The sequence below is a fragment of the Lolium rigidum genome, unplaced genomic scaffold, assembly GCF_022539505.1.
Source record: "Lolium rigidum isolate FL_2022 unplaced genomic scaffold, APGP_CSIRO_Lrig_0.1 contig_1816_1, whole genome shotgun sequence".
NCBI lineage: Eukaryota > Viridiplantae > Streptophyta > Magnoliopsida > Poales > Poaceae > Lolium > Lolium rigidum.
In genome coordinates this window covers 19,602-35,982 of record NW_025899918.1, presented here as the reverse complement: position 1 = coordinate 35,982, position 16,381 = coordinate 19,602, and positions in this window count along the sequence as shown.

The window sequence follows — 16,381 nt, the reverse complement described above, 5'->3', positions numbered from 1 at the left end:
GAAAAACCAAAGCACATAGTCTTCTTATGTCATAAAGTAAGCATTCAAGTTGATAAACAAGGTCTAGACATATTCAAACACGAATAATCATGTATCTACCCCTAACGCTAAACTTTGTCTTATGAAGTCAACATGAAGAGAAGTGGTTTTGGGTTTCAAACATGGAAATTTCAAAAAACTCCCAAGAGCTTCATTTTGGAGTGACTAAGAAGGATCCAGGCTTACTTTTTCTATTAATGTTTTAAACTTATTTAAATCTTGGTGATACCTATGATTTGACCATGATTCAAATGGGCATAAAAATTCAAAAAAATCAAATAAATGAAAAACCAAAGCACATAGTCTTCTTATGTCATATAGTAAGCGTTCAAGTTGATAAACAAGGTCTAGACATATTCAAACCAGAAAAATCATGTATCTACCCCCTAGCCCTAAACTCTATCTTAAGAAGTCAAGCATGAAGAGAAGTGGGTTTGGGTTTCAAACACGGAAATTTCAAAAACCTCCAAGAGCTTCGTTTTGGAGTGACTAGAAGGATCCAGGCTTACTTTTTATGTTCATGTTTTAAACTTGTTTAAATCATGGAAAACATAGGATTTGACCAAGATTCAAATGGGCATAAAAATTCGAAAAATCAAAAACCAAAGCACATAGTCTTCTTATGTCATATAGTAAGCATTCAAGTTGATAAACAAGGTCTAGACATATTCAAACTAGAAAAATCATGTATATACCCCTAACACTAAAGTCTGTCTTATGAAGTCAAGCATGAAGAGAAGGGGTATTGGGTTTCAAACATGGAAATTTTTAAAACCTCCCACGAGCTTCATTTTGGAGTGACTAAGAAGGATCGATACATGCTTGCTTTTTCTATTCATGTTCTTAACTTGTTTAAATCTTGGTCAAACCTAGGATTTGACCAAAATTCAAATGGGCATAAAAATTCAAAAAAAGAAAAAAACCAAAGAAAAACCAAAGCACATAGTCTTCTAATGTCATATAATAAGCATTCAAGTTGATGAACAAGGTCTAGCCATATTAAAACCAGAAATCATGTATCTACCCCTAACCCTAAACTCTTTCTTATGAAGTCAAGAATGAAGAGAAGTGGTTTTTGGTTTGAAACATATAAATTTCAAAAGCCGCCCAAGAGCTTCATTTTGGAGTGATTAAGAAGGATACGGGCTTACTTTTTCATATTCATGTTTTAAACTTGCTTAAATCTTGGTCAAACCTAGGATTTGACCAAGATTCAAATGGGAATAAAAATTCAAAAAAATCAAAAAAATAAAAAACCGAATCACATAGTATTCTTATGTCATATAGTAAGAATTCATGTTGATAAACAAGGTCTAGACATATTCAAACTAGAAAAATCATGTATCTACCCCCTAACCCTAAAATATGTCTTATGAAGTCAAGCATGAAGAGAAGTAGTTTTGGGTTTCAAACATGGAAATTCCAAAAACCTCCCAAGAGCTTTATTTTTTAGTGACTAAGAAGGATCCGGGCATAATTTTTCTATTAGTGTTTTTAACTTGTTTAAATCTTGGTAAAACCTAGGATTTGACCAAGATTCAAATCGGCATAAAAAATCAAAAAAAATGAAAAACCAAATCACATAGTCTTCCAATGTCATATAGTTAGAGCATTCAAGTTGATAACCAAGGTCTAGGCATATTCAAACCAGAAAAATCATGTATCTACGCCTAACCCTAAACTCTATCTTTTGAAGTCAAGCATGAAGAGAAGTGGTATTGGGTTTCAAACATGGAAATTTCGAAAACCTCCCACGAGCTTCATTTTGGAGTGACTAAGAAGGATCGATGCATGCTTACTTTTTCTATTCATGTTTTTAACTTGTTTAAATTTGGTCAAACCTAGGATTACTAAAATTCAAATGGGCATAAAATTGAAAAAAATGAAAAAACAAATGAAAAACCAAAGCACATAGTTTTCTTATGTCATACAGTAAGCATTCAACATGATAAACAAGATCTAGATATATTCAAACAAGAAAAATCATGTATCTACCCCTAACCCTAAACTCTGTCTTATGAAGTCAAGCATGAAGAGAAGTGGTTTTGGTTTCAAACATATAAATTTAAAAAACCTCCCAAGAGCTTCAGTTTGGAGTGACTAAGAAGGATACGAGCGTACTTTTTCATATTCATGTTTTAAACTTGTTGAAATCTTGGTCAGACCTAGGATTTGACCAAGATTCAAATGGGCATAAAAATTCAAAAAAATCAAAAACCAAAGAACATAGTCTTCTTATGTCATATAGTAAGCATTGAAGTTGATAAACAAGGTCTAGACATATTCAAACCAGAAAAATAAGGTATCAACCCCCTAACCCTAAACTCTGTCTTATGAAGTCAAGCATGAAGAGAAGTGGTTTTGGGTTTCAAACAGGGAGATTTAAAAACCTCCCAAGAGCTTCATGCATTTTGGAGTGACTAAGAAGGATACAGGCTTACTTTTTCATATTCATGTTTTAAACTTGTTTAAATTTTGGTCAAACCTAGGATTTGACCAAGATTCAAATGGGCATAAAAAGTCAAAAAATAAAAATAATAAAAAACCAAATGACATAGTCTTCTTAGGTCATATAGTAAGCATCACCCCAAAAGGGGAGACACCATAAATAACAAGGGCCCGTGACTGCTCTCCCTTCGTCTCTTCCCGTGTGATCCCTCTTTCTCTGAGTTTCACTGGACGGGCAAACACATATGTTGCCTAGTAATACTAATAAAAACATAAAAAAAACCGACCTACGAATCTATGATTAAATAAGTTAAACTAGGGATTTTCCTAATACTATGGATCAATTTCAAAAAAAAATCCAACTAGTGGTTTGATTTTGGCCTACTAATATAAAATTAAATAATCTGAACTAGTATTCCTCTAAAAAATCATTTTGGTATGCCTTGTTTGGTACTTTTTCATAGCTAGAGTGCTTGCTCCCTCCGTTAGAAAATAATCTTATTATGGCATATAGTAAGCACTCAAGTTGATAAACAAGGTATAGACATATTCAAACCATAAAATTCATGTATCTACCCCCTAACCCTAAACTCTGTCTTGTGAAATTAAGCATGAAGAGAAGTGGTTTTTGGTTTCAAACATGGGGATTTCAAAAACCTCCCAAGAGCTTCATTTTGGAGTGACTAAGAAGGATACAGGCTCACTTTTTCATATTCATGTTTTAAACTTGTTTAAATCTTGGTTAAACCTAGGATTTGACCAAGACTCAATTGGTCATAAAAATTCAAAAATATAAAAAAAATGAAAAACCAAACACATAGTCTTCTTATGTCATACAGTAAGCATTCAAGCTGATAAACAAGGTCTAGACATATTCAAACCATAAAAATCATGTATCTACCCCTAACCCTAAACTCTGTCTTATGAAATCAAGCATGAAGAGAAGTGGTTTTGGTTTTAAACATAGAAATTTCAAAAACCTCCCAAGAGCTTCATTTTGGAGTGACTAAGAAGGATACGGGCTTACTTTTTTATGTTCATGTTTTAAACTTGTTTAAATCTTGGTCAAACCTAGGATTTGACCAAGATTCAAATGGGCATAAAAATTCAAAAAAATCAAAAACCAAAGCACATAGTCTTCTTATGTCATATAGTAAGCATTCAAGTTGATAAACAAGGTCTAGACATATTCAAACCAGAAAAATCATGTATCAACCCCCTAACCCTAAACTCTGGCTTATGAAGTCAAGCATGAAGAGAAGTAGTTTTGGGTTTCAAACATGGAGATTTCAAAAACCTCCCAAGAGCTTCATTTTGGAGTGACTAAGAAGGATACGGGCTTACTTTTTCATATTCATGTTTTAAACTTGTTTAAATTTTGGTCAATCCTAGGATTTGACCAAGATTCAAATGGGCATAAAAATTCAAAAAAAAAACAAAAAACAAAGGACATAGTCTTCTTAGGTCATATACACTACAAGAGAAGTTTCCATAGCGGACGAAGTTGAAGTCGCGCCGTGGTTGCTACTGCACCATGGCCGTCGATTTTTGGTCTCTCCGTGGTACATGTCAAAACGTTTTTTTTCTCGTCGCCTAGCCCGATGAAAACGTCCAAAACATCCAAAACCTCCAAAAACATCGCGTATGGTGGCCCGGGACGTGGTGCATCACGAATTCTCGGGTTCGCCGGCCGAGTCAACACAAATCCGCACCGCCCAGGGATGTAGGGCCCAGATGGTAGCCTCTCTAGCATTGTTTTTTTCTCGATCACGCCATCTCGTTCAACGCTCTCCGATCGAGCCGTTTACGATGCAGGATCATGGGTCCCGCATGTCATCCTCTATGAATGAAAATTCTTTCTTTTATTGGATTTTGTTTTGACCCCCTGATTTCTGGCTACATCCTTTTTCTTTTGATCTCGTGCCGCCTTGGAAACGTTGAGACCGCTGCTGCTAAATGGGACCTGCATGTCATCCTCTATGTGCAATCAAGATTCTTTCCTTGGAGTTATGTTTGGCATCTCATATTTGGTCACTTGCCTTTTTCTTTTGGTCCCGTGACGCCTCTCAAATAGTGATACCGCTGCTGCTAAATGGGACCCGCATGTCATCCTCTATGTGCAATCAACTTTCTTTTCTTGGAGTTATTTTTGGCACCTGATATTTGGTCACTTGCCTTTTTCTTTTGATCCTGTGCCGCCTCTCAAACGGTGATACCGCTGCTGCTAAATGGGACCCGCATGTCCTCCTCTATGTACAATCAACTTTCTTTTCTTGGAGTTATTTTTGGCACCTGATATTTGGTTACTTGCCTTTTTCTTTTGATCCCGTGCCGCCTCTCAAACGGTGATACCGCTGCTGCTAAATGGGACCCGCATGTCATCCTCTATGTACAATAAAAGTTTCTTTTCTTGGATTTTTTCACCCTCTGATTTTTGGCTATTACCTTTTTCTTTTGATCCCCTGCCGCCTTTGAAACGTTGAGGACTCTGTTGGCTCATAGGTCCCACATGTCAGCCTGTATGAACGATAAAGCTTTCCTTTCTTGGAGTTTTGTTTACCCCCTAATTTCTGGCTACTTTCTTTTTCTTTTGATCTCAAGCCGCATTTGAAATGTTGGGACCGCTGCTGCAAAATGGGACCCGCATGTCATCCTCTATGTAAAATAAAAGTTTCTTTTCTTGGATTATTTTTCACCCTCTGATTTTTGGTCACCTGCCTTTTTATTTCGATCTCATGCCGCCTTTGAAAATATTGAGGAACATGCTGGCTCATCGGACCCGCATGTCATCCTCTATGTACTATAAAAGTTTCTTTTTTTGGATTTTTTTCACCCTCTGATTTTTGGCTATTTCCTTTTTCTTTTGATCCCCTGCCGCCTTGGAAACGTTAAGTAAGCTGCTAACTCATGGGACCCCGCATGTCATCCTCTATGTACAATCAACTTTCTTTTTTCTTTTGATCTCAAGCCGCATTTGAAACGTTGACACCGCTGCTGCACAATGGGGCCCGCATGTCATCCTCTATGTACAATAAAGTTTCTTTTCTTGGATTATTTTTGCTCCTGATATTTGGTTACTTGCCTTTTCTTCTCATGCCGCCTTTGAAACATTGAGGAAGCTGCTGGCTCATCGGAGCCGCATGTCATCCTCTATGAACAATAAAAGTTTCCTTTGTTGGATTTATTTTTTACCCCTAATTTCTGGCTATTTGCTTTTTTCTTTTGATCTTCTTCCCCCTTTGAAACGATGAGGACGCTGTTGGCAGGTCGGTCCCACATGTCATCCTCTATGGACAATACAATTTTCCTTTGATGGATTTATTTTTGAACCCTAATTAATTTTTGGCTATTTCCTTTTTTTTCTTTTGATCCCCTGCCGTCTTGGAATGGTTGAGGATGCTACTTCCTCATGGGTCCCGCATGTCATCCTCTCACAACGGTAAATATTTCTTTTCTTGGATTTTGTTTACGAACTGATTGTTGGCTTATTTTTTCTTTCGATCTCCTGCCGCCTTTAAAACGTTGACGACGCTACTGGCTCACAGGTCCCACATGTCAGCCTCTATAAACAATAAACGTTGATGATGCTCCTGCCTGATGGGTCCCGCATGTCATCCTCTCAGAACGATAAATGTTTTCTTTCTTGGATATTTTTACCAACTGATTTTTGGTTTTTTTTATTTTCGATCCCCTGACGCCTTTAAAACGTTGATGACGCTGCTGGCTCATGGGTCCCCGATGTCAGCCTCCCCGTACAAGAAACATGTGATATCTTGATTATTTTGTAGACAATAAATAGTGTATTTCCCTCTGAGCTATTGCAAACGGATAAATTAAATCTTTATTTTTACATAAACAAACTTATATGTTGAATCTCCTTGTTTTTTGTTTTTGCGAAGCATAGGACTTTCCTGTTTTTTTTGGAGAAAAATCCGAACATTCCTGTTTTGGAGTGGGCTGAAATTGTACGAGTCAAAAGGCCCAGCAGGATAGTTCGAATGCCCAGATGTCCAGATGTAGCCCAATTGAAATCCTTCTTTTCTTGGATTTTTTTCACCCCCTGATTTCTGGCTACTTCATTTTTCTTTTGCTCCTTCCGCCTTGGAAATGTTGAGACCGCTGCTGCAAAATGGGACACGCATGTCATCCTGTATGTACAATAAAGTTTCTTTCCTTGGATTATTTTTGGCTCCTGATATTTGGTCACCTTCCTTTTTCTTTCGATCTCATGCCGAGTTTGAAAATATGAGGAAGCTGCAGGCTCATGGGTCCCACATGTCATCATCTATGAACAATAAAAGTTTCCTTTGTTGGATTTATTTTTGACCCTAAATAATTTCTGGCTATTTCCTTTTTTCTTTTGATCCCCTGCCGCCTTGGAATAGTTGAGGATGCTGCTGCCTCATGGGTCCCGCATGTCATCCTCTCAGAAAGGTAAATGTTTCTTTTCTTGGATTTTGTTTACCAACTGATTTTTGGCTTATTTTTTCTTTCGATCTACTGCCGCCTTTAAAACGTTGAATACGCTGCTGGCTCATGGGTCCCCAATGTCAGCCTCCCCGTACTGCAAATCCTCTTTCTCCAAAGGTTGTATTTCTAGGTACCTAAGGTGGATTCGAATCTGCCGTGGTTCAGGCAGCTCAGGTAAGCCTTCTTGCACTGATTAATGGAAGTAGTGTATAGCAAGGTCAAGACATGTGGCTTGGTGTAATGAATCTATTTGGATCATGTTGTGGGTTCAATCTGATAGTTCTCTAACAGGTCAGCCAAAATATAAATTAAGTTTTTTCTAAAACGGAAATGGAAATTAAGATGAACACAAACATTAGTAATCATAATAGTTGATCATACATATATACTTGCTAAGAGCAAAAGCTTGCCAGAGTTTTACCACCCATGCCATTAATTAGCAGTTCAGATAAGATAACTTTATATAAGTATAACTACAAATGCATTTGCTAAGGGCTCATGGGACAACAGAACTAGACAACCGCGAACTTTATGACCAGCATGTCATAGCGGCATCGAAAGATCTTGACCTTCAACTTTGATCCAATGCGAAGTTTGGCACCGTCAATGAAATTTTTCCACCTAGAAGTAACAGCCAAGCGGCCATCTGTGGGACTGACGGAGTACCGTCCCTCCACGGTGAGACCTTTACTCTCCATGACGAGGGATATCTTGCCCCTTCGGCCAGCATTGAGATCCTTGGAGATACTTTTAGCCAATTTCTGATTTAAACGAAGAGATACCACCAAAAATTAGTCAATGGCACCGATGCACTGAACCATGTGAGACTTTGAGAAGAGAAGACATCAAGATAAGAGTAGTTATGTTGTCATATACTCACGAACATAGCCTTCAGATGCGTCCTGGTCACCACACGGGTGGCCACAGCAATGAGCTGAGACCTCGGTGATCTAGCTGGGGCAGGTGCAGGAGCCTGGGCTGGTACACGAGCTGGTGCTGATGCAGGAGACTGCTGGGCAGGTGCAGTAAACGGTGCCTCTAGAGGAACCAGTGTTGATGCAGGAGACTGTTGGGCATGTGCAGTAAATGGTGCCTCTAGAGGAACTAGTGCTGATGCAGCAGCCTGTTGGGCAGGTGTAGTATATGGGGCCTCTACAGGAACCAATGCTGATGTAGAGGCATGCTGGGTAGATGCAGTAAATAGAGCTGGTACAAGAACCGGTGTTGATGCAGGAGAGTGGGAAGCCGGTGCCGGTGTTGGTGTGGATGCCCTTTGTGACATTTTCTCCTGTTCCATCAGGGGATCTGCAGCTTTGATCATGTTGAACCCAGCAAGCTAGAACAGAGAGAATGGTTTAGAACAACTGCTCGGAATGCAGTAATCAAAGGATATGAGTACAAATAAGTTACATATTATATATTTGGAAGTGTCTCCAACTCTGTAAGCAGTTACGTATATCTGCCCGTTTGAGTTTCTGATCCTCAGCTCGTCGCCCTTCTTCAGACCATAGTCAAAAGGAAACTTTCTCCAATCATGTCCACACAAATATGTGATGGCATGCGTCTTGTAGACATACACCTCATAGAACGTGTAGGTGTTCATCAATTTTCCATTGCCATGCATAGTGAAAGACCCTTCATGCGAACACATCTGGTTAATCATTGGACGGATTTCACAAGGTACAGTCTGCATGTGAAAATTGATACTAATGTAAGAAGCAGGAAGACTAAAAATAAGACTTTACTATATGCCAATTCATGTTAAACCACTGAGAATACATACCTGTAACTCAGTGAAGGAGTTATTAGAAAGGTAGATAGAGCCATAGGAGGTGTTATATGCGGGGTATGTACATGGGCCCGCCATATTCCCGCAAGCTCGGCATCGGGATGGTGAAGGAAACATGGGAGGTACTACTTGTGTGTAGCGCTGAATGTAAGTGGAAGAATTAGGTTGTGTAAAGTGCATAGTTCAGAGCAATGCAAATGTTGACAAGCGAGTGCATAACACTATGTTACAAACTGAACAGTGAAAATTTAGTGCATGATGAATATAAGCATGCTAATTTGGTGTTTCCGAATTCCAAAAAGTATTAGACAGAGCCGGTGATAATATCAGACATAAATCATGGCATGTATATGTGTCTTAAGAAAATATACCCGAACCCTTGGATGGTTACGGCCCGGTTGGTCCTTGGACTTGAGCTTATATAGGCATCCAGAAGGTGGGGCTGACAGTAACTTGGTGCAGCCTCTGCAGATGCCTCTGCGGATGCCTCATCAGCAGAAGTTGCAATCCTTTTGACCAATGAAGGCTTAGCAGTTTTAGACTGCATATGAAAATTGAAGAGCAACAGACATAAGCAGTGATATTAAATGAATCTATGAGACACTGATGCATATAGTGCTGGATGTAAGTGGAAGAATAGGGTTGTGTGTGCTTCTGAACTTTTGGTAAGCATTAGATAAAGCCGGCAATAAACAGACAAAAATCAAATCATGTATGAGGATTAAGAAAATATGCCTGCTTCCTGAAAAGGATATGACCCAGCTCGCCCGTGGTCTTGTGCTTGAGGAGGTTTTCAAAATATGGTGGCGGCACCATCGTCTTCACAGCAGCCTCATCAGGATCATTTTTTATCCATTTGCGTAGAGGCACAGAAGTTTCATCCTCCATATGAATAGCAATGGAACTCATCATTGATATTTAATAAATCATGAGACAGACTGATGCATATAGTGCAGGATGTAAGTGGAAGAATAGGGTTGTGCATAGACAACAGTTGACAACAATGCAAATGATTACAAAAGAAGCCAACGGAACTCAACATTTTATATACTGGATCAGACAGACTGAAAAGTGAAAAATTAGAGTATGATGATTGTAAGCAAACACGGTGTTTCTGAACTTTTGGTAAGCCTTAGACAAAGCCAACAGTAATTAAATAGATAATAATAAAATCATGTATGTGGATTAAGAAAATATACCAAATTCATTAAAAGGTCACCACCCAGCTGGCCCATGGCCTCATGCTTGTAGAGGTTTTCGGAAGATAGTGCCGGCACCATCGTACTCACAGCAGCCTCATCAGTCTCATTTTGTATGCACTTGAGCAAAGGCGCAGCAGTTTCAGCCTGCATAAGAATGGGAACAGATCTCAGCAGTGATATTGAATGACTCTGAGACAGACTGATGCATATAGTGCTGGATGTAAGTGGATGGGTATGGCTGTGTATGGACAACAGTTCACAACAATGCAAGGGTGTGTTCGGTTCTGAAACAACGTGGAATGGAATGGAATGGTTCCATTTCAGAGGAATGGAATGGTTACATTTTTGTTCGGTTGGGAAAAATGGCGAGCACAAGAGATCAAGGTTAAATTAATCATTTTTCTCAGAATTGTAATTAGCAATTGCAAATGAGATTTTAATCTCAAAGTCATAAATAACAGCGCCTAATGGTCCTCTTTTAATATAAAAATCGTAATTAACATCATTTTTTGTTGGGTTAGGGGAACTGGAGAGTAGATGAACATTACTATATGATGATTGTAAGCAAACGAATTTGGTGTTTCTAAACTTTTGACAAGCATTAGAAAAACCTGACAATAAACAGTCAAAAATCAAGGAATGTTTTGTGGATTAAGAAAATATACCATATTCATTAAACGGTCACCACCCAGCTGGCGCGTGGCCTTGTGCTTGTAGAGGCATTTAGAAGATCGGGGCGGCGTCAACATACTGGCAGCCTGATCAGCTGCAGTTTTGATCCTCCTTTTGAGTAAAGGCCCTAAAGTTTCAGTCTGCATATGAATAGCAAAAGGCAGACCTCAGCAGTGATATTGAATTACTGTATGAGATAGACTGATGCATATAGTGGATGCTCTTAGCCTTTTGCACCATGAACACTAGCTATGGACAGACAAAAAAACTAGTTGACTCAGCTTTGTCTAGATATGCATGTACTACCTCCATCCCAAAGCTTAAGGCTTATTTATTTTTGAGAAGTCAAAACAAGTAAAGTTTGACCAAAATTTCAGAACATTCTACCAACAAATATAATATTGTGTAGATACCGTACGAAAATATATTTCATTATCTATTTAATGATATTAATTTTGTATTTTGCATGTTAATGATTTTTGGTAAAAGCTTAGTCAAACATGGTATAGTTTGACTTTCTAAAAATAATATAAGCCCCAAGCTTTGGGATGGAGGTAGTAGTATCTAGAGCTAAAACACATCTAGATACATCCGTATATAAAGATAGTTGAGTCAATTAATTTGGATTTGAGGGAGTATCAGATTCAGACTACATCATGGTAAGTTGGTTAAAAAAATTACCCCTGGGCGGTCCCTGCCCAGCTCGGCAGTGGCATTTCGCTTCTTGTGCTGCAGATCGGGCCATGCTCCTGCAGCAGGTGGGGAGCTATTCTCGTTCCTCATAGCCTCAGCACGGAACCTGGAGGTACCAACCTGATATAGAGAATATAGAGCATGGTTTCACAGAGGCTTTACGCACAAACAACTATAGACATGTGCTACTTTAAGCATCTTCCAGAATAGGAACAGATTGAGGATGCAGACAGACACTTAAAAGGAAAAGAGTGGATAAGCAAACGGAGTACCTGCTTTGCGGGGATGGGGACGCAGCTCAGGCTCAACCAACTGCCCACATGCGTGGTCCTTACGCTACATTGTCCCCCCGAGGTCTTTCCTTTCCTGTAGAAGCTGACAAAAGATACAGTGAGGATCAGCAGAAAATACAAAGGTTGCAAATGTCGAAAAATAAAGGAAGAACACCCCAATCCAAGAAAAGGTAGCCCCCGCCCCCCACCACCATCAATCACACCCAGCGCGAGGGTGACCAGAAAGAGACCCCTTCGCCCAGAATAGGAAAGAGATGCGCAAGATCTCGAGGTGAGCAAAAAGAACCGGTATCAAGAAAGGAAAGAACATTACTAGTACTACCTAATCCGCTTGGTCTAGATGCAGCTTGCCCCTCCAAGCTGGATGCCTGGACGGTGGAGGCGAAAGGAGGGGATCGAGCTAGCGGCTTGCATCGGTCGGCACTCGATCGGAAGAGAAGGGGGGCTACATAAAGGGGAGGGGTAACATATTTTATTACACAATGAACTTACTGGTGTGACTAGGCATTACATGTCTAACTGAAACTGGGGCCCATAGTGTGGCACCCCAAATTCACTTGAAGCTGCCCGGCGGGACGCATTGGCGCGTCAAGAAAACCCCCGAATTGTAGCGGGGAACATAGATTTCAAAAAAATTAGAAACTCAAGCACACCACCACGCGCCAAGCACGCGGGCGGTTCCTTCCTCTTCCTTCTCCCCTATCCGAAAAAACCCCAAATCCCAAGCTCAAACAGAAAAAAACCCAAATCCCCTAGCCGACATCCATGTCCTTGTTGACCCGCTGGAGATCGTTCCCGGATGAGGCGGACCCCCCGCCCTGAGATCCCGAGTTCCGTCCACCTCGAGGCATTGCGTGCTGTCTCGCAATAGCGGCTTGAGGGCGTTGCAGAGGAAGTTCCACCGGAAAGTGCTCATGGCAACCGTGCAAGCTCACCGGCGTGCTGTATCCCGAGAGGAACTGGTCAAAGCTTTGCTATTCGCAAAAAAAATTGTGGGCCAAGAACTAGTCAAAGCTTCGTCTATGGCTTGCCGCGAGAGGCTTGGAGTCCGGAGTCAATAAATTAGCTGCTCGAGGACTTGGGTGGTTTACACTGATTCATATTAACTTACTCAAGTTTGTTAGTCTAGTTAACAAATGCATCTAGATACATTCATATCTAGACAAAATTGAGTCAATTAATATGAATCAGAGGGGAGTACCTGAAAGTGTTTCATGCTACCAATTAATGCGCTGGCAGGACTCGCTATAGAAGTAATTGTGCTACTACTCATACGATGAACTGATTGTGTGGGTGTCAAATTTTGCAACGTGATCATCCACTAATGCTTAATTATAGTTCTAGCGCCAAAGGCGTACTAATCATAACATAAATAGTACATACTACAGCACCAGAACATAAGAGTATGAATCATAAAGTAGCTCAACATTTTTCATCAGGGTTGGGTGGTCCTGAGACTACCGGGACGCCCCTGATGATCTCCGGGCATGCATCCACTTCAACTCAAAGTTGTGTACTCGGTCCACGGCCTCCTTCTGTAGGCTGGATAATCTCAGGTGCAGGACCTTCGTCTATGAAAGGCTCGTCATCAGTACCATTCACAGGTGCATCAGGGCTGGGTGGTCTTGAGACTACCCGGACGCCCCTCATGATCTCCGGGCGTGCATCCACTTCAACGCAAAGCTGTGTACTCGGTCCAAGGCCTCCTTCTGTAGGCTGGATAATCTCAGGACCTTCGTCTATGAAAGGCTCGTCATCAGTACCATCCACAGGTTCATCAAACTGAGATTCATCTTCAAATCTCCCATCAAACTGAGAGAACTCTTCAACTCTATGCTTCTGCAATTAGTACATCAACCGATTAGACAAACATCTAAGGGATGCAACCTGAACAAATGCCATTTTACATATTTACCTTCTCATCTGGCATAGCACATGTCCCAGAGCTAAAACCCGTTTCATGAAGCAAGCGCTTTTTCTCTCCTTCCCGTCCATCCATCTGCAACAAGTTAAATTTGAGTACAGAACCTTGCACAGCAATGCAAACTATTGATCAAACAGCAGCAGCATCAATATAAATAATTAACTACATATGCTTGCATACATACAGTGTGAGCAAGATCTGCTTCTCCCGCTAAAGGATCATTATATGGTTCACCATGATAAACCCACCTAACATATGTGCGGTCCATCCCAAAAATGTGTAAATGATCTTCCACTACATGGTGAGGCCTCTTCTCACCATTCATACATCTGCAGCGCGGGCAATACACGTCCAGGTTGTGACCTTCATGAGCTCTAACAAACCCCATAAAGGGTTGAACACCGTTTATATATGAAGGGGAACATAAGTGTCCATGTAGTATCCAAGTTCTTTCCATCTGTTTAATTATGAGATACTGTGGTTGGTGATTAATTTAAGGCGAAGTAGGAAATGTATATCCATCGAGTACAAAACTATACTATATGATTATGCATTTCAGCAATCATGTCGAGTACAAAACTAAAAATGCCCATCGACATTTTAGCAAACAGATCGTGTACAAAACCGTGCCATGGCATTTCAGCAAATTAACGGATCGAGTGCAGAACTGACTCTATATGCCCACGCAAATGAACAAATTGATCAAGGACAAATCGAGCGGAAAACTATAAAGTGCCAATTAGTTCGGGCATACTGACGAATGTTTTTAGATGCATTAAGAAAATACAAATCGTTAGGCCGTCTTGCCCGATGCATGATTGAGCTAGAGATAGCAGCCCTACCGTGGATCAACTTGACCACCAGTGCGTCTCGAGAAGAACGATGGGGAGGGGAAGTTTCTTCTTCGCACGGACGGGACAGGGAGGGGAAGCTCTTCGCACGGACGGGGATAAGTTGTTTAGGGGTGGGTGGGGGGTCATGCGTCCGGGCCGCCGGGGTGATAATTAATGTCGGTACGTGGTGTTTAATGAAGTTGCTTGTGTAATTTGCCGTGCACAAGGTTGAGGAATAGGCGGTTCCCTTTGCTGCGCGCACAATTCAAACTATCCCGCCCATGTAGTTTAAATTCGCCCTATTTTCGTTAAATCGACATAAAGTCATGTGAGTGGGGGGAAATTAGCAAAGTTTCTTGAAAATTATTAAAACTCTAGAATTATCCTTTAAATATGCTCTACTTCGTGTGAAAATCAGGGTGTGGAGGCATGTTGAGTTGTTTTATTTGTACTTTCTTCATTAAAACTACCATTTTATGCACTTTGGATGGAAAAAAGAAATCATTTCTACATAAATTTTACAACGCCATTTGCAAACATTAATTGTTTTACATGCCAAGATGCACCCATCCACCAAATATGGGGCAAAAGTTTATCATAATCTAGATATGTATAATTAGTGAGGGACCCCTTTAATTTTGTGCAATTTCCACTAATTAGATTGGGAGAAGGGGTTAATTAATTAGACCATGTTAGGGGTTATGTGTTTTAGATTAGGGTTCTGTGGATTCAAATACAACTTCTTTATTTGTGTGTTATGATTAATCAAAACTAGATCGATCGACTGCGCACAAATTATTAGAGGCACATGCCTTTGCGCACAAAATGCATGTGTGTTGTTGGCCACCAACGAGAGAGAGAGAGAGAGTGACGAGAGAGCGATTGAAATCCCCAAATTAAACACATATATATGCATGCATGGTTAGGTCATGCATGCATATTAATTATATATCTATATTGTGAGGAAAATTAATTAAAGTGTGTTTTCATTTGAGAACTTGTCAAAATTCAAGTTAATTAATTTAATTATCAGTGCTAATTATATAATTAATGAATCCCACTAATGTCTATATATATGGTCGATATAGGCCATATATATTAATTGGGGTTAATCTAGGGTTTACTAGCTATATATAGAGCAGAGTTTTATTAGTTCGGGTTATTAGCTTGGGGTTATGTGTTTTAACGAGGGTTTGATTAGCTAGGGTTAGTTTTATGTATATGGTTTAGGGTTTAGGGTTAATGGCATATTTAGAGGACCGCAAGGACCCCTGGCCTGCTTGATGCACAATTAAGGGTCGTCTTGGCCTATAGCTAGCTATAAAGGGGTTTATGGTTTATTTAGAGGATTTATGTGTTAGGGTTAATTATAACTTGTTGTGAATTAAAATAATTTTTTTTTAGTGCTACACAATCAATCAAAACTCTTGCTAGATCGATCGAGTGTGCACATACATGCATTATTAGAGGCACCCGCCTTTGCGCATAAAGTGCAAGCATAATGTGTGTCGTTGCTGGCCACCAATCGATAAAGAGAGAGATAGAGAGAGATTATTGAAATCGCCAAGAATGTTCAAATATATATATAAATATATGCATGCATGGTAGGCCATGCATGCATGCACACTAATTATATATATATATTGTGAGGCAACTTAATCAAAGTGTGTGTTTTCATTCGAGAACTTGTCAATATTCAAGTTAATTAATTTATCAGCGCTAATTATATAATTAATTAATGAATCTCAGGGATGTTCATACATGATCGATATAGGCCATATATATATATTAATTGGGGTTAATCTAGGGTTTGCTAGCTATATATATAGAGCATGTTTTTATTAGATCGGGTTATTAGCTAGGTTGGGGTTATGTGTTTTAATTAAGTAGCTAGGTTTTGATTAGCTAGGACGGGTTAGTTATATATATATGGTTTAGTTAGGGTTAATGTCACACTTAATTTAGAGGACCGCGAGGCCCCCTGGCCTGCTTGATGTGCAATTAAGTGTCGTTTGGGG